General features: G+C 41.6%; 1 protein-coding gene and 1 long non-coding RNA gene across 4 annotated transcripts in view; both read right to left on the bottom strand.

Annotated features, from left to right (window-relative positions):
* Positions 1 to 19270, bottom strand: part of LOC111248753 (extracellular serine/threonine protein CG31145) — a 129464-nt gene that overhangs the window by 92177 nt on the left and 18017 nt on the right. The window lies entirely within an intron of this gene.
* LOC147756030 (uncharacterized) overlaps positions 1 to 19270 on the bottom strand; it is a 34837-nt gene that overhangs the window by 12376 nt on the left and 3191 nt on the right. Inside the window, exon 5 of one of the 2 annotated variants that reach the window (XR_015327639.1) lies at positions 9919 to 11094. The exons of the other annotated variant lie outside the window; for it this stretch is intronic. This is a non-coding gene — a long non-coding RNA (uncharacterized LOC147756030). Of the gene's footprint in view, positions 1 to 9918; positions 11095 to 19270 lie in introns of those variants that run through there. 2 annotated transcript variants of the gene reach the window in all.

Raw genomic sequence — 19270 nt, 5'->3', positions numbered from 1 at the left:
AGTGTCTGCGTGCGCGCAATGAAACGGCAGAAGAAGAAACCGATGCTGCGGATAGCGACGGACGGTGCCCGCTGCGTCGTCACCTGGACAACAGTAAGCGGCTGTGCAGGAAATCGGGTAGACGGGCAGGCATACAGAGGGCCAATAGGACACAGTAAGGGAGGGCAGCTTAGCGCGCCGGCACGTAACGGAGAAAGACTGTAATAACTTACATGTATTGACTGAGCGAGTGACTGAGTGAATCTGAAAGCGTGCATGAAGTTCCGGAAGGAACTGGGTGGATCAGTTAATACTGGGGCGTAGAACTGTAACGGAGGCACCAAAGTCGTTGATTATGCACACGACTGAGATGGAATTGTGCCGTCCATGCGGAGACGAGAACTGTGGAATTATTGCAGAACGACAACTGACTGCGGGTATTTGTTTAGCACAAAACAATAGGATATTTAACATGTTGGTAATATGGAGAGCGCCGATGGAGAAACTGTTGAATATGTTTTGGGATAGCTGGTTATATGACGCTGGATCTTGTTCATTGTATTCCAGAATCACGAGGTAGTAAGCGGTTCTTGGAGGCTGCTGTAACACTCTAGATGTTTTAGTCAAACGAAACAACAGATACAAGGAGCGTCTAATTCTAACCGATGCACAGCCCTAGCTGTGAACGCCAACAGAAGTTCACTCACACGAATAAAGTGTGACGCTTTCACGGCTTGGCGACCCCAAAGATTTACTGAAATTGTGGAATAACCTTAAGTCAATTCGCGTACTTACTGAAAACTGCGACCAGGATTACGGTCTAGACTCTCAGTTTTTCCCAGGTAACATCAAAACCTCCCATCGAGCAGCTCTGGAGTCAGCTTTGGCGAAATAGACAGTGCAGCAGATCGAATAGCGGCTGCAAACATTTCTTGAGAACACGGAAGTAAATTTGTGGTCTAAAGGCAATCGAGACGGAAGGGAACAACACCCGGAAGCTGTAATGCGGGATGAACGCGACTGTGTTTGCCGTTCTTTTTTAGCAGCAGAAGCCTAGCAGGAGACAGGCTCTGGTTGATTATTTCTAGAGGTAAAACACTGGAACAGCCTGTTGCCGTCAGGGCGAATGTGATTTTCAGAGAGCCAAGTGCGGCGGACAGGGCGAAACCAAGGGCAAGAACCTGGCAATGTCATTGGAAATTGGAGAACATTTCGAGGTACACCTAGAAAATGAGTGACTTAAAAGAGCTATCGCCAAGTGATCTGGTCCTGACGCAGGCAGGCCAATCGGTATTACAGTACCTAAACGAGGTCGAAGAATAATATGCCAATAACGGAATGAACATATGCCGCATGAAACTTGTTTTCGTTCTGCGTTGGTTCATCTAGATAACGATGACCAAGAATGACATTACGATGACCAAGAATACGGGAGCTAAAGGCTCCCGTATTCTTGGTCATCGTAAAGGTAGCCTCAATCAACTATTGCATAGCAAAAATACCAGAAATACAGAGAAGTAGGTGGAGAAATAGGTACAAAAATGAAAGTCGAATGTATTCTTGGAATTATTAAGCTTGAACGAAAGGTCTGCTCCAGTGATCGGTCTAGGTCGATCCGTGTTGAAATAAGACTACTCCTCACAGTTTTGGTGCAAGTTGCTACCACAAATTAGTGTGCCGAGTGTTTATAAACCCTAGCTTGTCGTATGGGGGCTGGAAAGTCCTAAACATGGACGTGCGGTGGAAGCGATTAGTACGGACTATTATAATTAGTTAGTTATACAGTACATAATAATGTGTCACATAACATGATTTGCAATTTCACGATAAGCTGATCGATAAACACTTGTTTTCGTATATACGTTGCGGTAAATGCAGTAACTTGCGGTCAAAACAACTTCATAAAAAATTGTACTGAATTAAATTTGTGCCAAATCTACAACATCGGCAGCATATTATCCAATGAACATTAAATCGACTTGAGGCTGTGGCGTTACTCAAAAAATCTTTAAGGAAACACATTATTGCTAAGGGTTAGATTCTCACAGATCCTATATCGCCATTCGTATGCGTTGTGAGCGCATCGTGATTTCCATTGAGAGTGCAAATTACGAAAGCTTGCCGTTCACAGTAGCAGCCGTCTCTCTCCCTATCTCTCTCTCTCTCTCTCTCTCTCTCTCTCTCGGAAAAAAACAGACGTCTATTTTTCGCATATGGTCGAACCTCATAATGACCACATCAAGGCTAAGCGTTATGCTTTGGCAAGGCACAGTTAAGCGATGGCAATGAATATTTCGAGTAAAGTATCAACGATAGATGGCAAAAGTTGTTTCTTAGATGAAGCTCTTTTTTGTAGTTTCGTAAAACTAGATCTAGTGTGGTATTTCTAGTCATGTCATATATACATCTAAAATATATATGGAGAGAGAGAACGATATGGTACGTGTTTTAGGGAGTATGTGTGCATAAATCCCTCGAAATACGTCAAGGATTTCGGATCACGGGTCACTCTGCAGTGCTAAGTATCACATGGGCATACATTGATTGAAGTAATTGTTAGGCGTATTGAGTCTCGGCGTCTTACTAGGCTGTTTTCGCTCGTAACGGCATTTTTCTTTTCCTTTGCCGTGTTAGAAGCGCCCACTGGTTAGCCATACATTTTCCATCACCATATAATCGACAAACACTACCAGAAGTTAAAACAACACTTTCAAGGTATAGTTCGTGCTAATTTATTCGTGTAAATAACAATTAAAAACAAAATTGCATCTCGCTTTTCTTAACATGATGTATTCAGCCACAGCCAGTGCTGCTAGAGCTGCCCAAAATGACAATGACAAAGACTACTTGTCTCTATCTGCACAGCGGCCAAATAGTCCGCAGAGCATGAATGTGAAGCACGTTGCAACGCGTGACGACGAACGGCCTGATGATTGATAACGTGCTTATTTCTCTAATCGACCCTCCGATCAACGCGCTTTAAACCCTGTGGAAGCTGCAAGAGGTAACGCTGGGGTAGGCTATTCTGTTGCAAGAAAGCCTGGAAAAAGCTGGATACACTAGCTTAACATGTGCTGGAAACGAGCAACATAGACCGTACGCGGTACACGCGCATATTAATAAGCCAAAGCATTGGTACGATATCGTGTATGGATTTGCATGATCCTGTTACGTTATGTCGTTATATGCAAAAACTGTCAGCTCGTCGAGCGGTTTTTGAAAGAGTCTTATACCCATCTGATCCAATGGAAGCATGCGATTCTATATCATTGACATTTATCGCCATTTTTATAGAATTAGATACAATATGTTTCATCTCGCCTACGCTTTTTCTACGCAAAGGATATTCTTGAAGAAAACCGTATCCTACGTACCATTTTTGTGGTTTGATTTTTTACTTCGATAACGAAAATATGATTCTTCAAATACTTCACTTCATAATTTGGGTGATAGTCCGATAGGGAAGGGGGCCGTCTGCTGAAGTACTATAGAAATATTGACACGATATAAGAGTTAAACGTTGCGATTTCAGAGAAAAACCAATTACACAGGTAACAACTATGACAATCCCATCATTTAAATAGATATATTATATCAATTTTAAAAATTTCCAGGAGTAAATAATGAGTGTTAGATAGTTAATAACCAATTAGTAACCCAAAGCAGTTTATCGATATAGACATATGTTCATTGGTGTTTTTGTATAGCAGACCCAAATTTCAGTCAAAAGTAAAAAGAGCTTACGGGCCACAGCTCTACGTAAGTTATATTACATTTATGTAACCAAAAATCAATAGCAAACAGGTGTCAACTTGTTTCGAAGAAATATATATATATTAAGAGAAATATATATATATTAAGAGGTATTCGTCAAGACTCGACTACGGCTTACTGGTTTGCTCTAGCTATGAGCAGAAAACAGGAATAGCTTTACCAACTCCATCATAGTAACAAAAATAACTAACTGGCTATTATAATATCCTTATTTAGACTGCTGACGACAAAAAAACGTTATTGAACTAAATCCTCACCAAACTCATCCATTTGCCCTCGCTAACCACAGACAGAAAATTGATTAGAAGCGTCTCGTGTAGGCAAGCTATCGTACAGCTCCATAACGCGTTTAACATTCGCGTTCTCTCGTACAAAATGTCCTTCTTCACTTATGTATGTATGTAATCGGACAGCCAAGTTACTTTTTCCTCAGACAGGTAATAGCGCCATTGAACTTATGAGAGGAACTCGAACATTGGAGAACAGCGTAAACGGACGGACAAGTCACGTAGCCATAACGGTAGTTCAGGGCAGACAATGGCGACGGAACGGCAAAATAGATGACGCTTAGTTTGTCCAAAGGAGTGCGGTGGCGTTAGGTTATACGTTCGTGATTTAGAAATGATCGATCCGTCGACAGAAGCTATCTCGATAGTGGTGATCATTATCCTCTTGATGCCACTGGTATTGCAACAACGACAAATCTGATTGCGTGTGACAAGATGGAAATCGAAATCAACGATATATAGACAGACAGCCGCAGTATTCGATTGTCCTCTATCCATGTACTGCTGTTACTGCTAAGTGTAAGCAGAGCGGGCACCTTTACCATGGCCACTGTCGACACACGCTGCCATCAATCACAGTTAGCTTTTAAACGATCAAGATACCTTTTATGTAAAGCAAAACTTCGTAAATCTTTCGAGAGGGGAAGAGGGTTTGCTCGGGTTTTCGTTCTTCAAAAAACGATGTAGACCGTTACCGCTAAAAAAAAAAAAAAGGAAACTTCAATTTTCGGAATTGTTAGCTGAAGCAACCGGTTAGCGATTGTTGCAATGGCGGTCAATCACTGGACAGGTAGAAGTAGCCCATAGCAGTTGGTAAAGAGTAAAGGGTTACGAACGTGAAGCAAAAAATGACCCATACTTATCAGCCCGGCACAAGTCCGTTCGCAAAAAAAAGAAATAGAAAAAATGAAGATAGAAAACGGGTACGAATGCAAGAAGAACGCGGGAGCCGCGACGAGAAAATTACGATTGGCCCGCTGTGATTTGGTATCACTGTAATTGCGCAGTGCTTTATGTGCAGCTGGCATTTTTCAATGGTAAGTTTAGCCTGAAGATAACACAGAACATAACGTGGTTTAATGACGGCGCATGTATAATAACTTATCTTATTCGATAAAAAAATTTATGTGCGTTATTTGAATGTCAACAACTATGTCGGTTTAGGTTTGGCCTAGTTAGTTCCTAAGCGAAAGGATCGAACGGCGTCGTATAATAGAGTTAGGAAAGATCGACTAAAATGAAAGATGGAAACGATCCTATAAAAGTTTATTAGCGGAGAGAGATAGGTGGAAAGACATGATACTCTTCTACCTACGAAATAGAAAAGTTAATGCGCATATGAGATCGTGTTTGATATTAACATATGTTATGTACGTATCATACGTAATGAACGTCAAATCAAAATAGTTTTTTTTTTTTACATTGGGTATTACATTTATGCCTGTTTTAAAACCTATATGCCCTATATCGATTTCCCCATCAGTATGAGGCACGTCTGCCTGGTCGACAGTTAGAAGACGCTAATAATGATAGTTTACTTTTTCCCAACAGATAAAATATATGAAACCCGGCAACGAGACTATGTCCTGAAATACTGCTTGTTCTCGAGGGCAATAAGAATTGGACAAAAGTTCAATCCTGACAGCAGCAGAGCTATATGTTCTCTAACCATTTTTATTACCTTGACCTCTGGTACTCCTATACCTAAAGATGATACGAAGGTCTCTGTTCAAAGCTGGAAGTCTTACGATTACGTTCGAAGATCGACCTGTCATTGAAGTCTGTAATAGCCATGAAGAAATCTTTGCAAAACCAATTTTCGTACTTTGACACTATCATTAACACGGACCTCGTATGTTGCGACCGTGATCGGAAGCTGTCCTCTCATGCGCAGCAAACGTTTGCTAGGGGTCTCGTTGATATTTCACTTTTCAAGCCAATATTTGCTGACTATTGAGCGAATAATAGAATTAGTCGCTGGAAGCTTGCTCTAAGATTCGAAAGAACTGGCTACTGTCCCTAAAAGATAAGCTTTAAGTTTTCACCGTAGGGGTTGGCTACGTCACCCCCTTTGCTCTGCCTATACGTTCTAGTTTTGGTTGCTTTAAGTAATCTATCGTTGCTTACTTGTTTTCGACCTTTCTTCTTCGACTGCTAGTTTCATGTTGAAATCGGCTGTTGTGTTCGGCCGGTCTTAGCCATTACGCTGTAACTGGTCAATTTACCAAAGTACCAGAGAAGGTAAAAGATATATATATATATATATATCTTTTACCTTCTCTGATACTTTATATATATATATATATATATATATATATAGAGAGAGAGAGAGAGAGAGAAACATATGGTATATAGCCATATACAATTTATGCATAATCTCGTCATAACTCGCACATCGCACCTACTTAAACGCTCAATTAGGCTGACACATCGAATCTTATTATAATCCCTCATTACCGTTTATCAAAGCTACTACGTAACGGTTTTTTCATAATATACCATTTTCTACATACCGTAACAGTTCGTTCTCACGTAACTTGGAATAAATGTCCGAAGTTCTACATTCGATACCGCCGCTTCAGACGATTGGCTCCTCCCGGCAAAAGACAATGTGCCTACCTTTTATTTTGAACCTGGACCACCCTACTAAGTGTCCCTAAGTTTAGTGGGAAAACAGGTCATCGCTGAACCGTCACGTGGATCGTTTTCTCATGTTCTATACGGTATGTACATGCCTTCACAGTACATGGATACGACTTGAATATATGAAGAAATTATACCGCATTTTACCGTCATCCGTTATCTTTGCTGTTACGCTTGTAAATCTTGGACACTCGATACTAGTAACTGACGGCGAGGAAGATCCGTATCGAAATCAACAAGAAGTATATATGTATATACAAGATTCGGATGGTGCACGAGCTTTGCCACTTTGTGTAGAGCCTACTGACGAGAGGCGGAAATTAGAAATGCAAAACATATAAAATCATGATAATATTTAATTGAAGCTCGGTAGAAAGAAGAACTACCGAAAGTATTTCCGAAAAAAATTGGCTTTAATCCCTGTACAACTAACGTATTGCTTTGTAAGATTATACAGTAAGCAACCCGGCCTCTCGGAGACCGTCCGTTTGTTTCGTGTACGTATATCTGCAAGGTATCTTTATAAATATTTAGGAAGCGACAGAGTGGCCTTCGTGCCAGCCTCAGCGCTCTCCTAAGATGTAGCGGTTTCCTGGGTCCCGATGATCTCCATGGGGGAGAACCTGAGCATAGAAGCCGCCAAATCGGGGTCGCATCTTTTACTTCATTGTCGTTTCCGTGTCGCATTTCTATGTGTCAACCATTCTCCTGTATCTTTCAACCGAACAAAGCAGACCTCTCCAAAACGTCTTTTTTTTTCCAAAATTGGATCTCCGGGCAACTCCTCGTCCTCTGAGATGTTTTTGTCCTAAGTTTGTATCATTTCCGGTTTTACGCTTCCGTTTGGTCCTTTATCTCGTTTTTGTCTCGTTTCTATCTTTATCTCTTCTATATTTTTTTCCCCTAGACACTGTCAATAGTTTGCCAGTGTGAACAAATGAGAAACACCTCATTTTCTATATTCTCAATCAGCCGCTGGCAACTCTTGTAGAGATTCAAGCCACACATTTATTTGGACTGGTTTTTCTAACTAAAGGAAAAACGAAGGTGAGTCTTTTAGGTTCCTGCGTAAGCAACCTTATCGCCTTTACAGGCGAATGTTTATCTACAATATGGAGTACGTTTTGTTTCTATTTTTGTACAGCCGCTGAACTCCTGTAGCCATCTTCACTCTCTTCTAAAGAGTCTTCTACGTAGTTTCGCTGCTGCGCGAAGCTCAGTTGCCATTACCTTTTTGTGTTTGTGGGATTTATAGTTTTCTTTTTAGTTTTATAAGCCTGAGGAACTAGCGGAAAACAAGGAGATAAGCGGTAAAGAGTGGAAAAAAACACTGAATCAAAGAGAACAATGGAATTCTCCGATGAACACACATCTAAGACGTCTCTTGCTAAACCCACTGTACACATTGCCAACGTGTCTTGCTGTAACAGGACTCATGATGTACTCGCGACGAGACAATGCCTCGCGTCAGATACAAACTCAGAAGAACAAATATAACAGCTGCAATCCTCTCAGAGTTCCCTGAATGGGCGGATGGGAAGATTCCGAGGGAGTTTGCACCATCGCAGTAGGGGGTGTGGAATAGTGGTACGGTGACGTTCTTCATTTGCTGCGATTCTCTTTGGCCGCTTGGGACGGACTTGTTCCGTCGACTCGGTTGGTTTGTCCGCTTCAAGAAAACGAAAACTACCAACAGAACCCCACGCGTCCGACGCCCGACATTGTATCACCGTGGCAGCGTCCCGCTTGTCTACGTGATGTTAGAACAATGTCGTCGTTGAGGAGCAAGAAAAAACCCAAGCAAATATAAGACAAGCGGAGACAAAAATCGGCTGTACGTGTACCGAGCTAAAGATAATCGAGCTTGTATTGTTATAACCGAATCTCGGACAACCACAAGCAATACTGCCACCACAAAGGCCGAAGGAGGTCGAATCGAGTACTGGAATGATAGCCGTGTCTCTCTTCATTTCAAAGAAGTGAACCTCCTTTTAAAACCTTTAGGCAATCTGTTGCCGCTAGATACGGCAAATAAGCGTGCTTAAAAGGAAAACGTAATCGAATTACAGGTAGGTAAATAAATGTATATATTCTTACTGCATACATACAAACAGAAACAATTCAAGAACATTTTCATCTAGTGGATGTTCTTTAAGCTGTTAGTACAGTCTCAGAGTACGCAACGAGCAACAAACGAACTAGCAACGATTTTAGATTCTATTGTGCAGAAAATTCGTTTGAGGTTTTGTCTTGAGGACCCCTATATTTGACTCAGCCACTGGTTTTTGACGCTTCTTCTATTCCGGTTAATGGTACCATGCCAAAAACAGTTGTAAGCCAATAAACATATCCAATTTATATGTTCACTTTAACACATGCTAACAACCCTTAGGTGAAAGCTTGAAGTATTTCGCCGTTTTCCGTCATGTCGACAGGATCGGATACCAACGCGCTGCTTTAACTGGGCATGAAGTTATTTTTGGCCGCATATCTTCGATCTGTAAATTGCTTCCTAGTCTATCCGGTGATCCTACGAATAGTTTTTGTACAATTTTCATAGCGGCCAAATATGCCCCGACGCTATACATTATTGACACGAGTCCAGTCTGTATACATGCACACGTTATAGCTTGCTTATATATATTATCGAATATCAGCTCTGGCGTCGAATACATTAATTTAAAATTAAAATGAACAGCAAAATTGCTCCACGTGCACGTGCAATGTGGTACAACGAATGAGCTTCGAACTGTGTGGCGCCCCGTGATACGTTTTGTCGGGCTAATGCCGCTAGAGGCAAGAGAAATACATAGACGCCCCACCGGTTGATAGAGTTGACGAGAGAGGAGCACTTACGCTCGACTCACACCGTACGCCATGAAGGCAACTTCGTGGCGAAAACAACTCTTCACATCCGGGCAAGGCAGGACGTCAGGGACAATTAAGAATCGAATGTTAGCTTTACGACTATGCCACTGAAGCGGCCACAACGAACCAACTGTAATTTAACGCAACATCGTCGTATGGTTCTTGCCGTTGCCGCTAAGCGGTTACGTACACAACTACATGCAGCGCCATCTGTGGAAAAAAATATGCAAAACGCTGATAACTATAGGGGGACGAGAGCCTACAGCTATAATGTCCTTGGAACCATATAAACGGTCGCCAATGAATAGAAGGTAAAACTCTATATAATATAGAGTTTTACCTTCTAGACATTCTTGTAGCGCTAGGCCAAACGATAGTTGTACTTCGTACTACTCGAACGAAGCAAGGTACGTTTACGGTAACCATTTATACGCATTTAGATTGTAATACTCATCGATCAGAATGATTGAGGCAACACTGTTTATTACCTAATTATTAATATATAAAAGTGCATTATCAGACGTTCACGCATTCTCATTCTGACGCGGTGCCACTTAATAGCAAGCTATTCATAACTGCATTATAACAGATGTATCCGTTACAGACGCGCGTCCTCAACGATAATAGCTGATAAAACGTACCTAAATTGATGTACACTGATGTGGGAACATATAAGTAAAATTATTTGTTACGATAAAGCTTTTTCCCTATGTAGACTATTCCACTTGTGGATAAATTGCGTTTGAAAACTGCACAAAAAAGGCTCAACAGCTACGTGTAGCCGCGTAATTCCATGCTACAATCATTTTTCTCTTTTTAGTTGGTGTATAGTAACAGGCAAACAACTAAGACCTTAACGTCTACCAAGAAAATGAGGTGACAAACTCTTAGACACTAATATATCGTAGTTTTCAGAGCTGGCTAAACGTTCAAATTGGCAGCCGATACGTAAAGCGTAAACGTGAGCCCAAATTTTACTTAGCGATTTCCACGACAAATTGCTACGGTAGCATTTATAAATGTTTCCTGAGTCGATAAAGCGGTCCTCGAAACACTTTGGTCATTTGACAGACCTCATCACAAGCAAGACGCTCATACTCTACCGAAACGTCTATGGTTGCCTCACTCGACCAAGTCATAACTTCCATCGGACTACTCCCCTTCTCAATCGCACAGGAGTTCTAAAGCAACTGTTACTAAATCCGTGGGAAATCAAGGAAGCCCTACCGTCTACTGGCAGATTTTGCTTGTTAATTTCTATTTGGTGGCAGCCGGAACGACGGCGCGAATTTTCACATGAGGGTACAGCGGTTATAGAATTAGTAACTGATATGTAATAGAATTAGTTACCGTCACCGCTATAGTGGGTCGCGAGGGCTTTGACAATTTTCCGCAGTGTCGAGGATTGTGTTGGCAACTTAATCTGCGTCAGACTGCAGAGGAGATCAGACCGGCTTCTTTGTTCACATTCATATTCTGGACATGGCACCCCGTACGGAAGTTGTTATAATACCACACGTTTTCTACATTGGCGAACTCCAGACTGAAAAAAAGTTTTACAATGGTTTTATAGTTAAGGTGTCTTTCAACAAAACGCGCATTCAGTGCAGAGTTGGCTGTTGGCGAACACAGGCATGTTTCTGATATTGCCGCCGAACGATCCGGATGTCGAGTCACTCCGTACACACCCATACAAAGAATTCAATAAGGCGCAAAATGACAACAAGGCGTTCAGGAATTGCAAAGCAAACGAGCTTGTTAACGGTTTAGGACATACAGTAAAGCTGTCATTATGTATAGAAGGTGTAGGACTACTAGGAACATACCTCTACAGCACACTTTAGCTTAGATACGATCGTAGAAACAAAATAATTAGAAAATTTTGAATTTACACGCTGTACCCTATATATACATAATTTTCCTCTGCGAACGCCATCGTTGGTAACATCTACACTGGCTGAATTACGATATCTTATATCTTTGCATAGAATGACATTTAAACAACAATGGACAATTTTACGCTTCTCAGGCAACTTGCACGTATGAAGGGGTCGCATGTTGAACACGTGTCGCCTAAAATCGAATACCACATGTGCTCGACTGGGTATACTTCTTTGATTGCCCTCTTTGAAACGCGCATACGGTTGCTTATCGAAAATCATAATCGGGTTGAAATCGTAAGTGATACGTTTCTTCATAGAATTTACTGCCCTTTACATGTACGCCGCAGCTTGCAAAGGTCACACAGGTAATCTACGCCGGTTAAAATAAGATGTTACAGAAATATATCGCGCCGAAGTACGCAATATGCCAATAGTTAGATTACAACTTAACTTCACGGCGTAACTTAATGGAATTGTACGCCTTTGAGCTACTGCATTATTTCACTGATCTCAGATTGAACATATGCTCTCTATAGTTGAACTTTAGCTGTATGAGCATAAAGCAGATGCGCGCCCATGTGAATACATCATCTGTAACCATAGAGCTCGTCGGCCCACCACACACATCATGGCCCATCAGAGTTAACCAGGGCCACCTGTGGCGACCGTCACAACGCTCAAACTGGCCTAAACAGAAAGTTACAAAACACGCCTAGAAAATAACTAGACAGAAAATATTTTTAACATCCGAACATAGACACGCAGGTAGGCGTATCACAGTTCTTATTTGAAAGGTCTTCGCCCTGGCTGGTGCAGGAGCTGCCGGAATCTATTCAATTAAACAAAGGCTATTGGTGCTAAATAGCCATTGGTAGGTCACTTGAATGACGATAGGATCGCTGATGCCTTTTGCTTTTGTAGCACGATCATTTGCTATGGTGACGTCACTCTACCACGATTAGTAATAGTTTATTTTATTAATAATCATAGTAATGATCAAATTAAATATTCGCGCCCGTATCACTGTACACGTAAGCGATACATGAGTTATGATTATTTACGTCCTGAAGTTCTGTTCCAAGTTACTTATGTGTATATAATGTGAGAGTGTGTATCTGTGTAACGGTATCTGTTTGACGGTTGATTCTAGAGCTCCGGAGCTCCTGTTTGTTTCCCTTAAATAATAATGAAAATAAACAGGAGTGCTTGTATCCGTCCGCACGTGGGTTTGTGCCTAAGTGTAACGACGTCTCAACAAGAGAAGTGGAGTGTTCGAGCAGCGTCGTTACGGCTGGCGCCTAAGCGTTATGGCCAGGCTCGGAAATAACTATCTTTCCAGAAAGAGATACGTTTATCCACAGTATCCGCAACGAATACGAATGGAAGTTTCTAATAGGGCTAACGTTTAATTAGCTGGAACTCTCTTGATGTGAGATAAGAATCACACGACGTCGTGCAGAACCTGTCGCCGTGATTGGTGGGCTTCGATAGCAGGATTAAAACAATATCTTGCAGTGGGCGTGACATCTCGAAAGGGATACGGCGAACAACGCCACACTTACACAGAGCAGTCCCCTGATCTGAACAGGTAGAAAATTAACCCAAAAAAGATACCTTATAGATATTGTCGTAACGAACAAAGTTTGACATGAATTCGGCTATGTAATCGAAATAGAGATTAAATAAATCCCTTTACGCTCCCTTAATATAGCCTAACACTTCATAATTTACTGGTTATTCATAGGTAATATATTTAAATAACGATATTCCTAGCAGAACATTGACAGCTGTGCACCATCGGGACACAGTTACCTAGACGGCCCATGTGTCGGTAGAGAAATGATTTATTGACGGGAACTTTTAGCGCGTTGCACGGCTAGCTCTAGCCCTGACATCGACAGACCGCTGTCAGTGTCGCTAATAATCAATGAAACTTCTTTTTAGCATATGAATTACCCGTCTCGCCCGGAGGCAACTGCGTGCGACTTCATTCTGCTAACAAACTACTATACTGCTACAGATGGCTACTGCGTCAGGAACTCTTCACGAGTCGAAACAATGCTACGTCTAGAGGAATCTACTCCATATCAATGAGTAGCACGGGTGACATCTCTGAACCGGTCAGCGCATATGGGTCTTTGCTGGGTCGTTAGAGGCGAACTGACAGTTAATAGAAGTCTCCCAGTTGGCCGCAACCAGAAATCTCCTAGTGACAAACGTCAATTGTATTTATTCTAATTTTTTTAATCAGTACGAGCAGCTGTCATTAGAATAGTTTGTGAGGTAGCTCAGATATGGTGTACTCTCTGGTGAAGTAATGTCTGCTCGTAAAGAAAACCACGATGGCGGTCGTGTTAGAACCGGTACCCAGTGTGAGGATACCTAGTGTGACAATATAATTCCCTAATTACTACAAACAATTTTTAGTACGGAAGTTATGTATAATGTCAATAGTGATTCTGTTTTACAATAGATACATCAGTGTAAAAATCAGTAATAGCACCTGTTAATGCTTCGTGTGAATTTCATTCGCCTCTGTTCGTCAGTCCTTAAAGACCTATTATTTCGTAACTCGTCTCGGCAAGACGCTCAGTTCCAGGTTAATTACTTTCCCTTTTTCGGATCATTGTTTGCGATCTGCCGGGCCTGAGAAATCAACAAGAAAAGCCAACTCAACTCCAGATCGAATAGATTTGTCATCCAACCAATGGCCACTCCGTGTTTGCTGCTGAAACTAACCTGGAGCTTTTTAACTTTGTACTTTTTGTGTCTGCCCTTTAAACAGAAACATGATAGCTTTGCTATTTTCATTCCCGGCAATTTTGATTTGGTCAGCAGTCAGAATATAGCATTTTGATAGGCCTGAAAGACGCCCAGCGTCTTGAGTTGTCGAATGGACGTCCGAACCACTTCAGCATTTCGCGACACTTAACAGCGCGCCAATATTTGAATTGCGGAACTCAGTTCAACAAACATTGCTGGATGCGAACAACTCGCCAATATTCTAAAGCAATCTGTTTCTGCGTCTCACTCCGCTACGCTTCTGTCTTTGACACTGCAGACGATTTGGGCCATCGGCGGAACAGTGTCCTCCTATTTCGACCCGATGACCTGCTAACGTACAAATTAATCTATCCATCTGAATATTAAGCGTTTTCCGGAAAATCAAGGTAACAATCTCGTAGAGTTCTGGAATGGTTTTCGGCACGATATTGTTCTGTTCATCTTTATGCTTCTATAGTTCATTACGCTTCTCATCATTCCAGGTTTATGGTTGTTTACTGTCATCTATTTCGTAAATACTAGCCGAAACGCTTCGGAACATTCAGCCGGTCTATACAGATTTCGAGCTAGCACTACTACTATTCGTAATTGTACGGTTACTCAGGTGTTCCAGTGTTACCATACCCAACGAGCACTGCGGGATACGGTAGATATTGCATCGTTACGAGCTCAGGCGTGCATGCTGCTGAAAATCAACAGCTCCCAACAAAATCATCAATTCATTTTGCCCCCATCGTTTATCATATAGACAGGAAGCTATACCTGATTTGGAACATAGGACTTGTCGGTAGCTTCGTTGTTACCATCGCATTGATTCATTGTGCCTTTGCTGTTGTAGCGGTGCAACAACTTCGTATTAGCATAGAATAAAGATTTACATTCATTACTTCGCTTAGAAACATAAAAACAATAGTAACATTAATCAGCGGGGTAGCGCTCTGGGTAACTGGTAAACGAAATTCGTGCATAGAGCAGAAATATATTACCCTACACCCAGTTCGGCTAATCCTTTCTAGTATTGTTCCTGTTATAATTTTTACTATACAACGGAATAACATGCACGGCAGGCTGTAGATGGTTTCGCTCCGTCAAACAATAGGCCATTCTATCGGCCAAAAATTTTACAGGAAACCAAATTTCTTATGAAAGTTTGAGAAAACTATGCTACAAACTGCGTATGTGGACCGATCTGTTTCCCAGGGGAACACACCTAAATCCTAAAAGTAATCAAATTAACACCATTCACTATCCAACAATATGAGTGTCTTCAACTAACTCTTACTGTTTACAGCCTTCGATCTATCTCAATGTTGCTGTTAGCCAGCCTTGAGGGCTTGTCAAATCGAACAAGCCAAAGACCGACATACGCACCTACGCCATCAAACGTCCAATAAAAACAACAACGAAGCGGAGTCGAATGAGCTTTGGCGCTATAAACCATTTCATCGTCTTTTTTTTGCTAAGAAAATCGAGCGCAGTGCACACCGAACAGTGTCTCTTGTTATTACTTCATGATCGTTGTAGTCGCCGCCGACTGTCCAGGCATGCTATCACTTCAGATCGCTCGTAGCACTGTAATGACTCACGCGTTATACGTGCCGTTGATGCTTTCACCGCTGCCGCCACAGCTACCACTATTACAGATGTCGCCAGTGTACAATTTTTCGTTATCCTGTACACGTTTCGATTCAGCCAATTTGGCTAGAAAAGCTGCTTTCGTGCACGAACTATACAAAGAAGCACCGCCACAGCAGTTAGCCGTTTCAATTACGCTGAATCTGTTTCGAACGCTGAAGTCGTAAAATCAGCGGTCTGACCATGACCGTTGCTGTAGCTGACGTTTTCCTCGGGTCCAAAGGTGACCAAGTCATTTTCGTCGTTCTGTTATGGATACTTTCGTGTTAGCTTCGGCAGGTCTTCCTCCAATTTGCTCTAGTTCCCTTGAGGTCATCGTTACTGATGTTCAGGGGAACGGTGGACTGTTAGAAAATAGAGAAAAACGAGAACCGCAGTAGAAGAGTGAGCGCCAAATAGTAAGGGTACAGTAAACGACTAAATGTACCCTCAACGTGGTATGGAACAGGACGACGCTTTGAAGTTATAACGAGCAATTTCGCTTGACGACGCGTAACTTTCTGTCATCTGATGGCAAAGATGACGACCATTTCAAGTGCTACGATCAATTTTGTAAAATCCCCATGTACTTACGTTGTAAGTATCTTGTTGTTTCTATTGCTCATAGTTCTTCAGCTACGGCGAAAGAATAGAGGGGGGCTACAATTAGAACTATTCGTCAATGGAAATATTTCAGCAAGCTGATATGTTGAAGCAGACAATGAAAAAAGGTAGGGTGAGAGAAGCGAACACACAAACCGAGTTTATTATTTTTTTATATGATCTTTAAATATTTTCTATGATTAGTACTATTACCTGGATGATATGTTGCATCACAAGTTTCCAAAGATTTTGTATTTAAAATATATGTATAAACACATTACAAATTTAGAATTTGGTGGCCAGCGCCATACGACTGTTCGTATTAATAGCGCAGTTATACAAGGCCCGGATCAGACATAGATACAATCCTATTTCGTTCTGGGAACCATCCGTCTGATCAATGAATGCCTAACGGCGATGCTGGGCGTAAAACTCGAAATATAGAGGGTTAAATACAAAGTAATGTTACACTCTGTGGTGTTAGCACAACACGTTTGTACTTCCATTTAACATCATGTCGCCAACCACCCGCCAAATAAATATACAGAGAGCCCCATATATAAATATGGGGAGACTGTATAGCAACGAGTATGTATGTGCAAATTTGCCACATCTATAAGTTACGATTTATATATGTCGAAGCAAAGCTTTACTCGTTCCGTCAGCTAAATTACCATTACATCGACGAGTCAGCACAACGGAACGAAACGCATGTTGAACACGGTCCAACACGGACCACAACTGTGACACATTGGCCCCTATGATTCTCTTTGACTCATTTGCCTAGAGGTCATTGGATAAAACTATGGTATGTTTCTATTCATGTGACAGGCAGACAATCTTTACATTATTACGTACCTGTACATAGTGTTGTCCAATATAGAAATTCAAATGTTGATATGAATCGTCGCCTTTGAATCGTGTGGTTCACGAAAGGTTGCTGAACGAATGTTATTGTTTCTGCCATTTTATTGTCTAACTCCGATTTCCGTGCATGTCGCACGTTGACCGTACGATATAAACGTGTTGGAGAGTAACATCTTTTTTTTCGTAGCCGCTATACGTTTGGGAAGATTATTCTTAGCACTGATGGATTTCTGCATTTATCGCCAATAGCTGCTCGGCTAATACAGAAAATGGTGATGGACGACGAATGCAGAAGATATGCCAGCCAACTTTTCTTTCCGTGATCATAATCCGATCCTATCAACCTGTACTCTTGAAGCATAGGGCTTAATGGGATGCCTCGGTTGCACAACCTTTCGTCAATAGTCACATAGGTTTGGCGGCATACCGGGGCCATTTTTTCTGCTGTCACTAGGCAGACGGGGCCTAGCCCTGAGAGGCTTGACGCCAGTAAGGCGGAATGCGGGTTGTGAACCCAGCCGGTATAAGCGAGCGATCGGAGAGCGGACGGACGAAGAAAACTCGATAAATCAATGAAAGTCTTCGCTGCTGTCAAGCTTCCTCTCCCTGGCTGGTAACATTGCATGATGTCGGCTTCAAAAGTTTCCCAAGTAAGTTACTAGAAGTCCAAACATACAGAGTAGCTATTGTTCCGTGCAATCTGCCATAGACTCGCGGTTCAACAGACAACAGCGCGACAAACGCCTGTTGCTAAGGCACGAATAGGCTACTAGAAATTATTTATTGGCATTATATCGAAGGACGAAAAGTAGTTGACTGAGGTAATAAAACAAATATTCAATGGGCGTTCACACAGTTCTTTATATGATTCTATTAGGGTAGTCCGTATACCCTCCAATATACGTCTCTTTCTAGTCATCGTACGTTTGGCGGATCAGGCGACATTTGCCAACGACAAATAATCGTCAAATAATTGACTAAGTGTTCTGCATATACGCTGAGCGCTACTTCAGACACTTCATCATAACTTTTTTACTGAAGCATGTCTACACCTAGGAAATTCTAAATTTTTGCTATACTGAATTACTGTTGTATTCGAAGCATCAACGCTAAAAAACAGCTTCGTTCCATTTAGATAACGCATGTGAAAGCTATTCACGATTAATTAGTCATTAGCTTTTGTTTTTTCTACTAGCAATAGAAAAATTCTAGCAATGATATTGAACGGAGAAATTTCCGCCCTGTGCCCACCAGTTTTAGTGCAGAGATCGCTTTACCCTTTGCATGCACGGTTAACACCGTACGAGTTGTTGCGTAAAATGAATTTTTCTCTTGACACTACCCTCAAACACGTAAATCTATTTTGTAAACTAAGAGAATGTTAATAAAACAATTCTGCATAGTTAGCAAAACAGTATATCTTAACATCTTGGCATATGACAGTCAGCGCTCACAAGGTTTACCATCTCTACTAAATGTCTACACATCTATATAGACAGATCGTATATACACGTTTAAATGCACCGCAAGTAGTCTTCGCTAAGGTCAGCTACTACGGGATCTCTTAACAAGAACCCAGTTTCGCCCTATGACCTTCACAAGTACTTGTGCCCACATACAGCCCAGTCGTCAATTGATGCAACGAAGCATTCGATATCTAACGCTACGCAGCCTCGATATTACTGCGGGACTCTTCTCAGATGCTAGTATATAGGGTGCACAAATACACTAGCAGAATGAGCGCGGAACTACTGACTAAAGCATCCCAATGCTTTGCATGCATATCATGCTTTATAGGTACTGGGCTCAACGTAAAATTTAACAACACTGTAGATAACAGTGGTTGAATTCCATGCAAAAAGTCTGAGTAAGCGACTTGACATCAATGACAATAGAAACAACAACAAAAACAAATCAACAGTCGGGAAAAGATCTGACTATATTTTCTGGCTTCGACAAATGGAGTCC

Source organism: Varroa destructor, unplaced genomic scaffold (assembly GCF_002443255.2).
Source record: "Varroa destructor unplaced genomic scaffold, Vdes_3.0 BEIS01000004.1, whole genome shotgun sequence".
Lineage (NCBI taxonomy): Eukaryota > Metazoa > Arthropoda > Arachnida > Mesostigmata > Varroidae > Varroa > Varroa destructor.
Note: the sequence above shows the minus strand (reverse complement) of the source record. Positions and strands in the feature narration are given on the sequence as shown.